This window comes from Rhipicephalus microplus, chromosome 2 (genome assembly GCF_043290135.1).
Source record: "Rhipicephalus microplus isolate Deutch F79 chromosome 2, USDA_Rmic, whole genome shotgun sequence".
NCBI lineage: Eukaryota > Metazoa > Arthropoda > Arachnida > Ixodida > Ixodidae > Rhipicephalus > Rhipicephalus microplus.
Window position 1 is genome coordinate 58,773,908 of NC_134701.1, and position 14,479 is coordinate 58,788,386.

Consider the following 14,479-nt stretch of genomic DNA (forward strand, 5'->3'; position numbering starts at 1 on the left):
TATATGTGTGCCTAAGTGAATTCTCAGTAAAAAGCCATGACCAAACAACGAAGACTTCGATGACACTTCCGAGAAGTGTAAGGCTGTGGCAAGTAACGTGACCGAAAGTTTCGCGACGCAAGAGTCACCTGCCTGGTGAATGGCATACATTTCTTAAATTTACCTCCTAGTCTATATTTTTCTCTTATCTTCTTCCTCCTTCTTTAATTTTACGCACAACCCTATCCTCCATTCGGGAATGCAATGCCGTGTCAGCAGTTAAGCAAGCGTGCGTCGTATTGAAGCGTCGTATTGAATCGACTTGTGTAGTGTCAATAGCAACTCGTAGGGTAAACACACATAGAGCAAACACTCGATTAAGCGTTTATTGAGCACAATAATAACGTGAACGCACACGCGTTTGCAGTTTTGCAGTCTGCCAGATCCCTCTTGTATGTGCGATGTTTATACTAGACAACTGCAAAACACACCAATGTGATATTACGAAATCAATATGAAAAATAGCGGCGTAATGTCAATTGCCAAATCGGAATCTGGCAGCGCACAGGACAAAGCATCATTCTAAGCCTATGTTCCACAAATATGTTTGTGACAAAATTTTAGTAAGTCAATGCTCAACTCTTTTGAATGATGATTTCACGAGCAGCTACCCTTGAACTACAACAACATTAACTCTGGCTGTACGACGAAGTGAGGACAAGGTTCACTGCCCACAATTCCATCGTACATATATATATAAATATATATATATAGATATATATATATATATATATATATATATATATATATATATATATATATATATATATATATATATATTGAAGTCTTGGTAGTCTTGGCTGCGTCAGCGTTTATTTGAGGAAAGACCTCACAAAACGAACGGGCAGAGCCAGTACACAGACGATGACGAAGATGACCCAGAGTGGCAATGAGGACAGAAAGACACGCTGATGATGGTGATTGTGATCATGCAGGGATTAGGACGATGTAAGTAACAAATGCCCACACTAATTCTCCCCACTTGGAAGCGGGCACCTTGGCCGCCGTAAGTCAAAGGGGCGGAAAACGTCGCGTGAAAGGTTTCATGCGACAAATGTGGACAATGTGTGCTGCGATAGCGGTGGTCTGTTGGGGCGACGAGTGGTGTGACACGATAATTAACTGGTGAAGTCTGTTCTAAAACAATGTAAGGCCCGATGAAGCGTGGTTCGAATTTGTCACAAAGACCAGGAGTGCGAATAGGTGCCAAAAGCAGCACGTCGTCACCAGGTTGGAAAGACACAACGCGGTGGGATTCATCATAGATGATTTTCGGCTCGTGCAGGTCTCACTTCAGTATTGATACGAGCTTGATGGCGAGACTGGGCCAGGGTGGAAATGTATTGTTTGCAAGAATACTGACGTGAATTCCCATGGCTATTAAAGAAGGAGACGTCGAGAATGGTAGTCGGGGTGCGTCCGTACACGAGGTAAAACGGTGAATAGCAAGTTGTTCGCTGAACGGCGGTGTTGTAAACGAATGTCAGGAACGGTAAAAGAGTACCCCAGTTCTTGTGGTCGAGTTGGACGTAAACGGCTATCATGTCAGCAAGGGTTCGGTGAAATCTTCCTGTGAGACCATTTGTCTGAGGGTGGTAGCTTGAAGCTGTCTTGTGAGTAGTTTCAGAAGCGCGCAGTACTTCATTTACCATTTGTGACAGGAACACTTTGCCGCGGTCACTAAGCAGTAAGTGAGGAGCCCCATGATGCAGTATTTTTGCGTGAAGAACAAAATCTGCAACTTCCACCGCTGAGCCTGTAATAAAAGAGGAAGTCTCAGCGTAGCGTGTCAGGTGGTCCACGGCGGTCACTATCCATCGTTTGCCAGCAGATGTGACAGGGAGAGTCCCGTAAAGGTCAACACCTACAACCTCGAACGGCATTGAAGGGCACGGAAGTGGCTGTAGAGATCCAGCAGGTGCAGACGTGGGGAGTTTACGACGCTGGCATGGGTAGCAGGAGCCAACGTACCGCGGTACACTAGAAGAAAGACCAGGCCAGTAATAATGACATCGAATGCGGTCAAGAGTTTTTTTTTTAAACCAAGATGACCAGAAGTCAAGTCGTCGTGAAAGGCTTCGAGCACCGTAAGTCGAAGAGAGCGTGGCAGTTCAGGAACCCAGCGCTGACCGTCAGGGTGATAGACGTGGCTCTAGAGAACCCCATTGTCCAGCTTAAAGTGCAGGAGTTGATGACGGAATCGCGCGTTGGGTGGATGAAAAACTCCCGAATGGTGGTCCATCATGCGTCTGCAGTATGAATTGGACCGCTGGTGGGAGATAAATGTTGGCTCGTCGTCCGAAGAGGGTTGCCTTATTGATGCGAGCGTATGAACTTTGGTAGTTGTGACGGTTGAGTTCTCACCACCGCTGATATGGGTAGTTGAAAGCGGGCAACGAGATAAAGCGTCGGCGTCATAACGTTTTCTGCCTTACCTGTTATTTATGTCAAAGTCGTACTCCTGCTAGCGTAGTGTCCACCGACCCAAGCGCCCGGACAAGTTCTTCAGTGTTGAAAGCCAGCATAAGGCATGGTGGTCAGTAACGATTGTGAAGTAACGGCTGCTAAGATAGGGACGGAACTTCTGGACCGACCAAACCACAGCCAAACACTCTTGCTCAGTTATAGTGTAGTTCTTTTCGGAAAGGGTGAGTACGCGACTGGCATATGCAACAACTTTCTCTAGGGAAGAGTTATCGCGTTGTAGAAGAACGGCTCCTATACCAAGGCCACTAACGTCGGTATCGAGGATTGTCGGTGCGGCTTCGTCAAAGTGGCAGAGCAGAGGTTCTGACGTGAGTGCCCGCTTCAACATGTCGAATGCCATTTGACATTCTTGAGACCACAGAAAGGGGACTTCGGAAGCAAGTAGGTGGTGTAATGAAGCAGCAATAGAAGCGAAGTTCTAGATAACCCGGCGAAAATGGGAGGCGAGGCCAAGGAAACTGCGAAGCTCCTCTGGCTTTTCGGGACGCAGAAAGTGAAGGACTGCAGAAATCCTGTCAGGGTCGGGCCGGATTCCATCTTTGCTAACGACGTGTCCTAAGACCTTGATGGATTTGCTAGCAAAAGAGCATTTTTTGGTGTTTATTCGAAGCCCAATGCCGGCAAGGCACGTCAAAGTTTGATCCAATTGTTCTAGGTGCTCAGGAAGCGTTGACGAAAAGATAATATTGTCGTCCAGGTAGCAAAGGCAACTTTTCCATTTCAGGCCGCGCAGCCGGTATCTATCATGTGCTCAAAAGTCGCGGGTGCGTTGCAGAGCCCGAAAGGCATCGCGTTGAATTCATATAGCCCGTCGGGGGTGGCGAGTGCCATTTTCTCCTTATCGTCTTCATGCATGGGGATCTGCCTGCACCCAGAACGCAAGTCGATGCTTGAAAAGAGTTCCGCGCCTTGTAGGGAATCAAGGGCGTCGTCAATGCGTGGCATAGCGTACATGTCCTTGCGTGTTATCTTATTGAGCGCCCGGTACTCCACGCAAAACCGCACAGAGCCATTCTTTTTATGGATCAAACAATAGGAGACGACCAAGGGCTAGATGAGGGACGGATGACTTCCCGTTTAAGCATGTCCGCAACGTTTTCTTCTATAACTTTTCTTTCAGTTACAGACACGCTGTAGGGTCGGCGGTGTACGATAGATGTCCCAACAGTTTGAATTCGATGTGCTGTAGTATTAGTGCAGCCCAGCTTAGAGGATCAAATATCAAAAGAATTAGCATGTTTCTTTAACAATGCGAGCAGCTGCTGCCCCTGTGTATATGTCAATTCGCTGCTGATAGTGGGGGTAAAGGCGGAGGAAGAAACATGCTCACCGAGGCAAGGTTCTTTGGATGCGATGGTCTGAAGTGGCGTGACAAATACAGGCTCAAAGTCAGCAACACGGGCCGCAGTAGTGCCCTTTGGCAGTAAGATCTTCTCCGGTGTACAGTTGACAGCGGTGACAAGTGCCGAGCCGTTGCAAAAACGAACGACACCGGACGGAAGAACTATACCTTTGCGAACGCAAAGTGGTGACGGTGAGACCAATACATCCCCGTGATCGATGCCGTTGGACGTAATGCTGACAATTTGCTCTTGTAAAGGTGGCAGTTCGATGTCTTTCGCAGCGACCAGACGAAGTGGCTTCTTATTGTCGTCGTCAAGCATGTAGTCGGTGTCAGCGAGGAGAACGATGCGTTGCCCACAACGAATCGCCGCGGAAGCAGATGATAGAATATCCCACCCTAAAATTAGTTGGTGAGAGCAGCGGGACAGGACAGCAAACTGGACATGATGGCGGATGCCGTCGATGAAAACACGCACAGATTAAAACGCGGAAGGGCGAATGACGTTCCCCTTGGCAGCAACTAACGTGGGGCCATCGTAAGGTGTCAATACTTTCCTTAAATGTTCACACAAATCAGCACCTATCACATACAATGTCGCACCTGTGTCCACCAAAGCATCGACTCGCACTCCTTCCACTTCCACAGAAACCATACTACACGGGCCTGATGGAGGAATTTCAGTTCTAATTCTGAATGCAGTTTCCCCTCCACAAACTGCATCACTTAGTTTTCCGAATGAATATCAGAGGTGAATGAGGCAGGCCGAAGTAAAGAAGTGGAACGGCGAAGAGTGAAGGCGAGCGGCGTCTCGTGTTTCGGCTGTCTCGTGGTGCAGTCGATGCAGGAGGAGATGAATACCGGTGCGGGGAAGACGAATAACGCCGACCTTGATAAGACGCCCCGTTTACAAATCCCGTTTACGCACGTCGTTCCGACGCTCATCTTGCTGGCGCTTTTGGCAGAAACGAGATATGTGGCCGCGATAGCCACAGCAGTAGCATACAGGGCGAGGTGAGTGCCACGGTGGGGAATAGAAGGCATTCGGGGCACCTGGGATAGCATGGTCAGGTGGGCCGAAGGGTATGGGGGCATGGAATGGTAGTTCACCGGGGGAGCGGCAGCCACTGACGCGTAGGATGGACGCGGCAATGTCGTGTGGGCGTCGCAGGGAGGCACGGCAGCAAGTTGAGGGTACGTGGATATAGGGTGAGAAGCATGTGGCTTTACGGGCGCAGAGCCAGTCAGAGATGTAAGTTCCTCCCTGATGATGTCACGTAAGGGCATTCCCGAAGACTGTGTAGGTCGCGGGATAGGAAGTGCGAAGCCCATGGACCGCAATTCTTTGCGTATAATGTCCCGGATGAGGTCACGCAGACGGCCATCTGACGTGGAGTAGTGGTCGCAAATGTCCGGTTGAAGGCGAACGGAGTCCAGCGCATCAAGGCGCTGGCATGTCGTCATGACATCAGCGATGGTAGCTGGGTTTCGCACAGCGAGGGCATTGAAGGCAACAGGCCTAATGCCTTTCGATATATGGTGCACTTTGTCCGATTCCGGCATGGGTTGATTGATACGCCGGCAGAGTGCGAGGACATCCTCGAAGTATAAAGTGTACGATTTACCGGGATGTTGTCGGCGAGTATCGAGTGTCCTCTTCGCGACGGTGGATCGAATTTCGCTTGTCTCAAACACGTGTCGCAGCTGCTGCTGCAAGGTAGCCCAGACGGGTAAGTCAACGACGTGTCTTCGCGACCCCGATCAGATAAAAAGGCGCGTAACGCAGTTTAGTGGCCTCGTCCCACCTATTAGCGGCACTTACGCGGTCGTAGTCTTCAAGCCAGTCTTCTACGTCTTCTACTCGAAGACCAGCAAAGAGCGGGGGTTCCCGCTGATGTCCGCTCATGTAAGTAGGAGGGGCAGCTTGTGGCGGTGTCTGGTTGATGACATCAGTGCCGGCAGGCTTGGTCTGGGACATGCTGCCTGACTGTGGGCGCAAGCGGCAGCCTGAACGAAGCTCCAGAGGGTATAGCGAGCTGCGGGAGGTCAGAGGATCGAAAATCCACCTCCACCACGTATGAAGACTTGGTAGTCTTGGCTGCGTCAGCGTTTATTTAGGGAAAGACCTCGCAAAACGAACGGGCAGAGCCAGTACACAGACGATGACGATGACGATGATGATGACCTAGAGTGGCAATGAGGACAAAGAGACAAGCTGATGATGGTGATTGTGATCATGCAGGGATGATAACGATGTAAGTAACAAATGCCCACAATATATATATATATATATATATATATATATATATATATATATATATATATCATTATCATCATCATCTTCATCATCAGCTTGACTACGTCCGCTGCGGGACAAAGGCCTCTCCCATGTTCCGCCAGTTAACCCGGTCCTGTGCTTGCTGCTGCCAATTTATACCCGCAAGTTTCTTACTCTCATCTGCCCACCTAACCTTCTGTCTCCCCTTAACCTGTTTCGCTTCTCTGGGAATCCAGTTTGTTACCCTTAATGACCAGCGGTTATCCTGTCTACGCGCTACATGCTCGGCCCGTGTCCGTTTCTTCTTTATTTCAACTATGATGTCCTTAACTCCTGCTTGTCCCCTTATCCACTCTGCTCTCTTCTTGTCTCTTGAGGTTACACCTACCATATTTTTCCATTGCTCGCTGCGTAGTCTTCAATTTAAGCTGAACCCTCTTTGTAAGTCTCCAGGTTTCTGCTCCGTAGCTAAGCACCGGGAATATACAGCTGTTATACACCTTCCTCTTTAGGAATAGTGGCAATCTACCTGTCATAATTTGAGAGTGCTTACCGAATGTGCTCCACCCCATTCTTATTCTTCTAGTTACTTCAATCTCGTGGTTCGGCTTTGCGGTTGTTACCTGCCCTAAGTAGACATAGTCTTCTACAACTTGAAGTGCACTATTACCTATCTCGAAGCGCTGCTCTTTTCCGAGGTTGTTGTACATCACTTTCGTTTTCTGCAGACTAATTTTAAGACCCACCTTTCTTCTCTCCTTGTCTAACTCCGTAATCATGAGTTGCGATTCGTCCCCTGAGTTACTCAGCAATGCAATGTCATCGGCGAAGCAAAGGTTACTAAGGTACTCTCCATTAACTCTTATTCCTAACTGTTCCCATTCTATGCTTCTGAAAACCTCCTGGAAGCACGGGGTAAATAGCATTGGGGAGATTGCGTCCCCCTGCCCTACACCCTTCTTGATTGGTATTCTGCTGCTTTCTTTATGAAGCACTATGGTAGCAGTTGATCCCCTGTAGACTTCTTTCAGAATGTTTATATTGAAAAGGGGTTTATTGGTGAGTGTTGCAATAGTGGCCCTACGATGAAAACACGATTGGGACAGAGCAACGGTCAAGTAGATGCCGGCGATGATCAGCACGAGCCGAGCGGGAAAATCCCAGCACCCAGTACCCAAGCAGAAGCGATGTTGCTTGCCAACGATGTGTTTTCTTCTTCAAAATTTGCCCCTGACGAAAAAAAGCCATCCTGGCGACCTAAGAGTCTAAAGGCAGATGGCTATGATATGGCTTAAGGCGGGCAACGTGGACGATGTCACGTCCACGCCGGCGCAAGTCGTCAGATGGGAAAAGTGGCTGAATGAGAAAATTCACCGGTGAGGTTTGCTCGAAAACGCGGTATGGGCCCTCGTACTTTGGAACAAGTTTTGAGGAAAGGCTGGGGGTTTGGTAAGGAACAGCCAGCCATACAAGTAATCCCGAGGAATATCTGTGGCTTTGTGAAGAGTCGGCGTTGTTTTCTTTCTGGCGCTGCTGTTTTTGTGACGTAAAGGTGCGTGCGAGTTCACGGCACTCTTCCGAATTTCGGGCAGCTTCGGACACTGATGGGCATTGGGATGCGTGAGGACAGTATGGAAGTAGAGTGTCGATGGTGTGCGATGGGTCGCGTCCATAAAGAAGAAAGGAAGGTGAAAATCCAGTGGTAGATTGTGCCGCGGTGTTGTATGTGAACGTGATGAATGAAAAAATGCAATCCCAGTGTGTCTGATCGGATGTCACATACCTCGCGAGCATATCACCAAGGGTGTGGTTAAATCTCTCCGTGAGCCCGTTAGTCGGCGGGTGGTATGCCGTGGTCTTGCGATGAACAACATGGCTTTCAGAAAGCAGAGACGTGACGACTTCTGATAGGAAGGCTCGACCTCGGTCACTTTGTAGTTCTCGTACTGCACCATGTCGTAGTATGAAGCGATGAAGGATGAAGAATGCTACGTCCCGCCCATTGGCACTTGCAATGGCGGCAGTATCAACGTAGCGTGTTAAATGGTCCACGGCGACTATGATCCACCGATTTTCATGTCATTGTTGTCGGTAGAGGGCCATAGAGATCAATTCCAATCCGATCTAAAGATTTGGCAGGGCACGGAAGCGGCTGACGCGCACCGGACGAGTGGAAAGGCGGTGATTTGCGGCGTTGACAGTCAGGGCAGCCCATAACGAGTTTATGAACAAAATTATAGATTCCGCGCCAGTAGAAGCGATGGTTAATGCGTTCGTAAGTTTTGAAAACTCCGCAATGACCACATTGGGGATCGTCGTGAAAGGAGGCACAGATTTGTGATCGCAAGCTGCGCGGGACAACCAAGAGCCACTTATGACCTTCAGGGGCGTAGTTTCGTCGGTGTAGCAGCCAATCACGAATGGCGAAATGAGCAGCTTGACGTCAGAAGAGATTGTGGTACCGCAAAGGTTGACGATCCAGAGAAACCTTCAAGAAGGGAAGCGATCCACGGGTCCTTGTGTTGTTCAGAGGCAAATGAGTTGAGGTAGAGAGATGCGACCAAGTGGTTCTACAGGCCGAGTCGGGAGGTAAAGGTGAACGCGACAGGGTGTCGGCATCAGAACGCTTGCGTCCGCTGCGATAGATGACGCGAATGTTGTACTCCTGGATTTGCAGTGCCCACCGAGCTAGGCGGCCAGAAGGATCTTCCAATGTGGCGAGCCAACAATGTGCATGGTGGTTCGTTACCAGGTCGAATGGGCGACCATACAAATAAGGGCGGAACTTGCTGTGTGCCCACGCTAGCGACATGCACTCCTTTTCAGTGACGCTGTAAATCGCCTCAGCTTTAGTAAGCGTGCAAATCTTATATGCGACGATGCATTCGAAGTAGCCCGGCTTGCGTTGGGCGAGGACAGCGCTAAGACCAACCCCGCTAGCGTCTGTGTGAACTTCCGTTGCAGCTGTTGGGTCGAAATGTCGAAGAATTAGAGATGTTAGCCGACTACGGAGCGGGGCAAATGCGACGTCGCAGTCAGAAGACGAGGATGAATGGTCTGCGTCACCGCGTAGTAGGTTGGTCAGTGGTGACATTATCGACGCAAAATTTCGCACGAAATGCCGGAAGTACGAGCATATTCAGACAAAACTGCGTAATTCTTTGAGTGTAGTAGGTTTTAAAAACTCAGCGACTGCTCGCAATTTCGCAGGGTCGGGTAGAACACCATGATTGGACACGATGTGCCCTAAGATAGACAGCTGTCTTGTGGTGAAGCGGCACTTTTTAAGGTACAGTTGGAGCCCAGCGTTGGTTAAACACGTCAGGGCCAGTTGGAGCCGAAGCAGATGTGTAGGAAAATCGAGAGAGAAAACGACAATATCGTCGAGGTAGTATAGACACACAGACCACTTTATTCCACAAATTGTGTTGTCCATGAGTCATTTAAACGTGGCAGGAGCATTACAAAGCCCAAATGACAATACGGTAAATTCGTACAGGCCATCCGGTGTAATGAACGCAGTTTTCTGGCGATGAACTTCTGTCATAAGAACCTGCTAGTATCCAGATCGTAAGTCTAAGGAGGAGAAGAATTCGGCTCCTTGAAGGCTGTCAAGGGCATCGTCGATACGCGGTAATGGATAGATGTCTTTCCACGTCACCTTGTTTAATCGCCTGTAGTCGACGCAAATTCAAATCTATTCATTATTCTTTCAAGCTAGAACGACAGGAGATACCCAAGAACTGTACGATGGTTGATTAACGACCTGTACGATGGTTGTGACGACGTAGCATCTCTTCGACCTGGTCGTTCATGACGTGACGTTCTGCAGCAGAGACACAGTATGGTCTTTAACGCAATGGCTGGTGCGAACCGGTGTAAATGTAGTGGTGCACTGCGGATTTCCGACCCAATGGCGGCTGAGAAACGTCTAATGAATTCGCGAAGTGCTGGAGGAGATGAAGAAGCTCTGCGCGTTCATGGGCACTTAAGGTGTCAGCGATGAAACTCGAGAAGGTGTCACTCGACGAGCATTCTAGTAGGGAAAGGGCACGAAGTTCGGTCGAGGCACTACCGCACGATTCGTCTGGCATGTTAAGGAATAAAGAGGAATCGAGGTACTCCACTCGACCGAGACATTCGCCGGCAAGTAGCGTAAGAGGTGCAGGGGGTTGTGGACGAAAATATTGCTTTTGCCAGCAGTGACGTCAAGTGTAGCGAAAGGCAAGGAAACGGCTCTGCAGCTCATGAAAATGTCAGAAAGTGTAAACATTACTGTAGCACCGTTATGGTCATCGCAGCAAACGGGGACAACGGCAAGAGAGGCTGGCGGAATTTCAGTGTCTTCACGCACGACATGTTTTGGGGACCGCTCAAGAGTTTTGTGCAAAGGTTCTTCTGACAGGTGCGAAAATGGAACTCCAGCGCGTGCGCAGTCGATGACGGCATGATGATGAGACAGGAAGTCCCATCCGAGGACAACGTCATGCGAGCACACCGAAAGGGCGATGGACTCGACAATGTACATAGAGCCTTGGATGAATATGCGGGCTGTGCAGGTGCCGAGAGGTCGAACTAGTTGTGCGCTAGCCGTACAAAGCGATAGTCCAGAGAGCGGCGTGGTCACTTTGCGTAGGCAGCGGCAGAGCTGGGCGGCTATAACAGAAACGGCAGCACCTCTGTCGATGAGGGCAAAGGCAGAAACACCATCGACAGATATGGCGATGACGTTAGCAGGTGAAGTGCGAGGATTTCGGTATTTCGACGACGGCGCAGTTCTTGCCTCTAGAACTGCGGCGTTGAGTTTTCCCGGTTTGAGGAAGCGGGTCAGGGACGCATTGGGGACAGATATCGCCTGCGAGGAGACGGCGAGCGGGGAAAGTGAGTCGGAGATGCGGGCTGGGGTGACTGAGACTCGGGAAGGTTAGTGTTTCCATACTGCGGTTAGGGATAGGGAGCAGGCAGCTGCGTGGGCTGCGGGTCATACGGTAACGGCCAAGTAGCCTTGTGTTTTGATTGGAAGCGACGACAAGAATATCGTGCCACGTGTCCTGGAAAACAGCAGGCGTAGCAGATCGGTCAATTGTCAGCAGTGCGCTAGGAATCGCTGACTCGCGGTGCGTCCCAAGTTGTCGAAAGAGGGGTAGAGTGGGGAGCAAGTGCAGACATGGGTGGCAAAAGCTGCATGCAGGGCGTACCAACTCGGCATAAGTAAGAGGCGTGGCAACGGGCTGCATAGCCAGCGCATGGGGAACAGGCATGGCCATAGGCTGCTGGTGGGCAGCGACGGGAACAGCCTGAGCTATCTCTTCGGCAATAACGTCGCGGAGTGGTGAGGGCAGACGAGAGGACGGCGGCTGCTGCGTGAAGGGAATCAACGACAGCTGCCGAGCTACTTCTTCACGCACAAAGTCTTTAATCTCTTGCAGGGTTGGTGAGTATTCAGGAACAGAAGTAAGACTGGATAGTGAGTCGGCGTGTGAGAAAAATGGCTGAGTCAGGGCGCGCTGCTTCCTCAGCTCGTCGAAACTTAGACATAAAGTCACAAGTTCCGCAACGGTGGCAGGATTGCGCGCCTGGAGCATCTGGAATGCACCGTCATTTATCCTTTTGAGGATGTGCTGAATCTTCTTCGACTAAGGCATGGCGGTGATCACGCGGTTACAAAGACCAATGAGGTCTTCGATGTAACTGGTGAACCATTCAGATGGCTTCTGTGTGCGAGTCCGCAAGCGTTGTTCGGCTCAGGACTTGCGGACAGCAGGTCGGCCGAAAACGTCAGCAAACGACGTTTTTAAGATGGACCACGTCGTAATGTTGTTTTTGTGGTTGGTATACCACATTTAGGCCACGTCAGTGAGGTAAAAGATGACGTTAGTCAACTTGTTCACGTCATCCCACTTGTTTGCGCTCACCAGTTCGTAGTTAGCGAACCAGTTTTCTAAGTCGGTCTCATCAGCTCCGCTAATGACCTTGGGCCCTCGCAAACGAAGAACGCCGGGGTTGCTGGGGGGTGGAGTGAAAGAGCCAGGTTGCGCATTGTTGATGGCCATGGTGGGAGTTAGCGTTCTTTGGCACGGTTCCAGGCTTAGACGCCGCCGAATGGCAGCACCCAGGTTCAGGCGACAGGGAATGTCAGCACCCTCCACCAATTGAAAAGGGGTTTATTGGTGACTTTTGTGACGGCGGCCCTATGATGAAAACACGATCGGGACAGAGCAACGGTCAAGCAGATGCCGGCGATGATCATCACGAGCCGAGCGAGAAAGGCCCAGCACCCAGTACCCAAGCAGTGGCGATGTTGCTTGCCAAAGATGCGTTTACTTCTTCACAATGTATACTTCATCTACGCCCTGATTCCGCAGTGTCTGCATTACGGCTGATATTTCTACTGAATCAAATGCCTTCTCGTAATCTATAAAGGCTATGTATAGTGGTTGGTTATATTCTGAGCATTTCTCTATTACCTAATTGACAGTATGACTGTGGTCTATTGTTGAGTAGCATGTTAGAAGTCCTGCTTGCTTCTTTGGTTGCTTGAGATTTAATGGTTTCTTTACTCTGTTAGCAATTACCTTTGTAAATAGCTTGTATACTACAGAGAGTAAGCTCATCGGCCTGTAATTCCCAAAGTCCTTGTCATCTCCTTTCTTATGTATTAAGATGATGTTAGCGTTCTTCCAAGACTCTGGTACTCTTCCCGTCAGGAGGCACCTCGTAAACAGGGTGGCTGGTTTTTTTAACACAATCTGTCCTCCATCTTTCAGCAGATCAGATGTTACCTGATCCTCACCAGCAGCTTTGCCTCTTTGCATGCTCTCCAAAGCTTTTCTGAATTCTTCTATCAATACTAGTGTGGTGTCATCTGGTTTACTGCTAGTTCTTATAGTATTAGGGTCGTGGCTGTCTCGGCTACTGTACATATCACAGATCAATACTCAATATATATATATATATATATATATATATATATATATATATATATATATATATATATATATATATATATATATATATATATATATATATGTGTGTGTGTGTGTGTGTGTGTGTATGTGTGTTGTCACGGTACAAGGCGAACACAGCACAGGTGCGCCTTGAGACAGCGAAAGCAGCGTGTTCTCAACAGCTGAGCCACAAGATTGTCCTCTTCGTTTTCGAGTCAAGCCAGAGGCCCACTACCTGGTGTCCGCTAAATCCCCCCATCATCGTTTTTGTTTACATGTAGACACGGGCCATTTGACTCCCTCGCAAAGAGCATTGACCAGATGCAAAGTCAATGCTGCAGTTTTTTTTAAAGGAAAGTCTCGCGCAGTCACTCGCTGACGTAAAGCTTCATGCGCACTACGTGAACCAGTTCTGGATGAAGCTGACAACGCTTCGTACTACATGAACTGTCAGGAACAACTTCGTAAGTGACATCACTCAGTTGTTGCGGCATTCGGTATAGCCCAAAGTATCTTCTCAAGAGCTTTTCGGAAAGTTCTCGTTTCCGTACGGGTGTCCAAACCCTTACTTTGTCACCAGTTTGATAGACGACTGTTCTGCGGTGAGCGTTGTAGCGGCCTGCATTGTACTTTGCTGCAGGCGGTTCCGTAAACGTGCAAGCTGACTAGCTTTTTCGACGCGTTCCGTAAACGTGTCGGCATCTGGGTCGATGTCGTCACCTTCGTGCGGTAGCATCGCATCTAACATAGTTCGTACTTCTCGCCCATGAACGAGGCTGTATGGGATCATGCGGTTCGTTTCTTTCTTGGCCGTGTTGTACGCAAACCTTATGTATGGCAAGATTTCATCCCAATTTTGGTGTTCAACATCTACGTCGAAAGCATGTCATCAATGGTTTTGTTTAGGCTCTCTGTCAGCCAGTTCATTTGTGAGTAGTAGGCGGTGGTCTTACGATGCGTTGTTTCACTCAGCGTCAGGACGTGATCCAAAAGAGCTGCCGTAAATGTGGTTCCTCTATCTGTGATCGCGACGGTTGGTGCACCATACCTCTGTACAATATTCTCGATAAAAAATCTTGGCACCTCCGCTGCTGTACCTTTCTGGATAGCCTTTGTCTCGGCATAACGGGTCAGATAACCCGTCGCGATGATAACTCAGCGGTTTCCTGCAGTAGAAGTAGGTAGTGGGCCCAAAATGTCCACGCCAATCTGGTAGAATGAAGCTGTTGGGACCTGCACGGTGTTCAGCAGGCCAGCTGGTTTTGTTGGTGGTGACTTGCGACGCTGACAGTCGAGACAGGTAAGAACATGGTGCCTCACGGCTGTGGTTAGTCTCGGCCAGTAATACTTTAGCTGTACTCTGGCCAACGTCCTCGTCTAACCCAA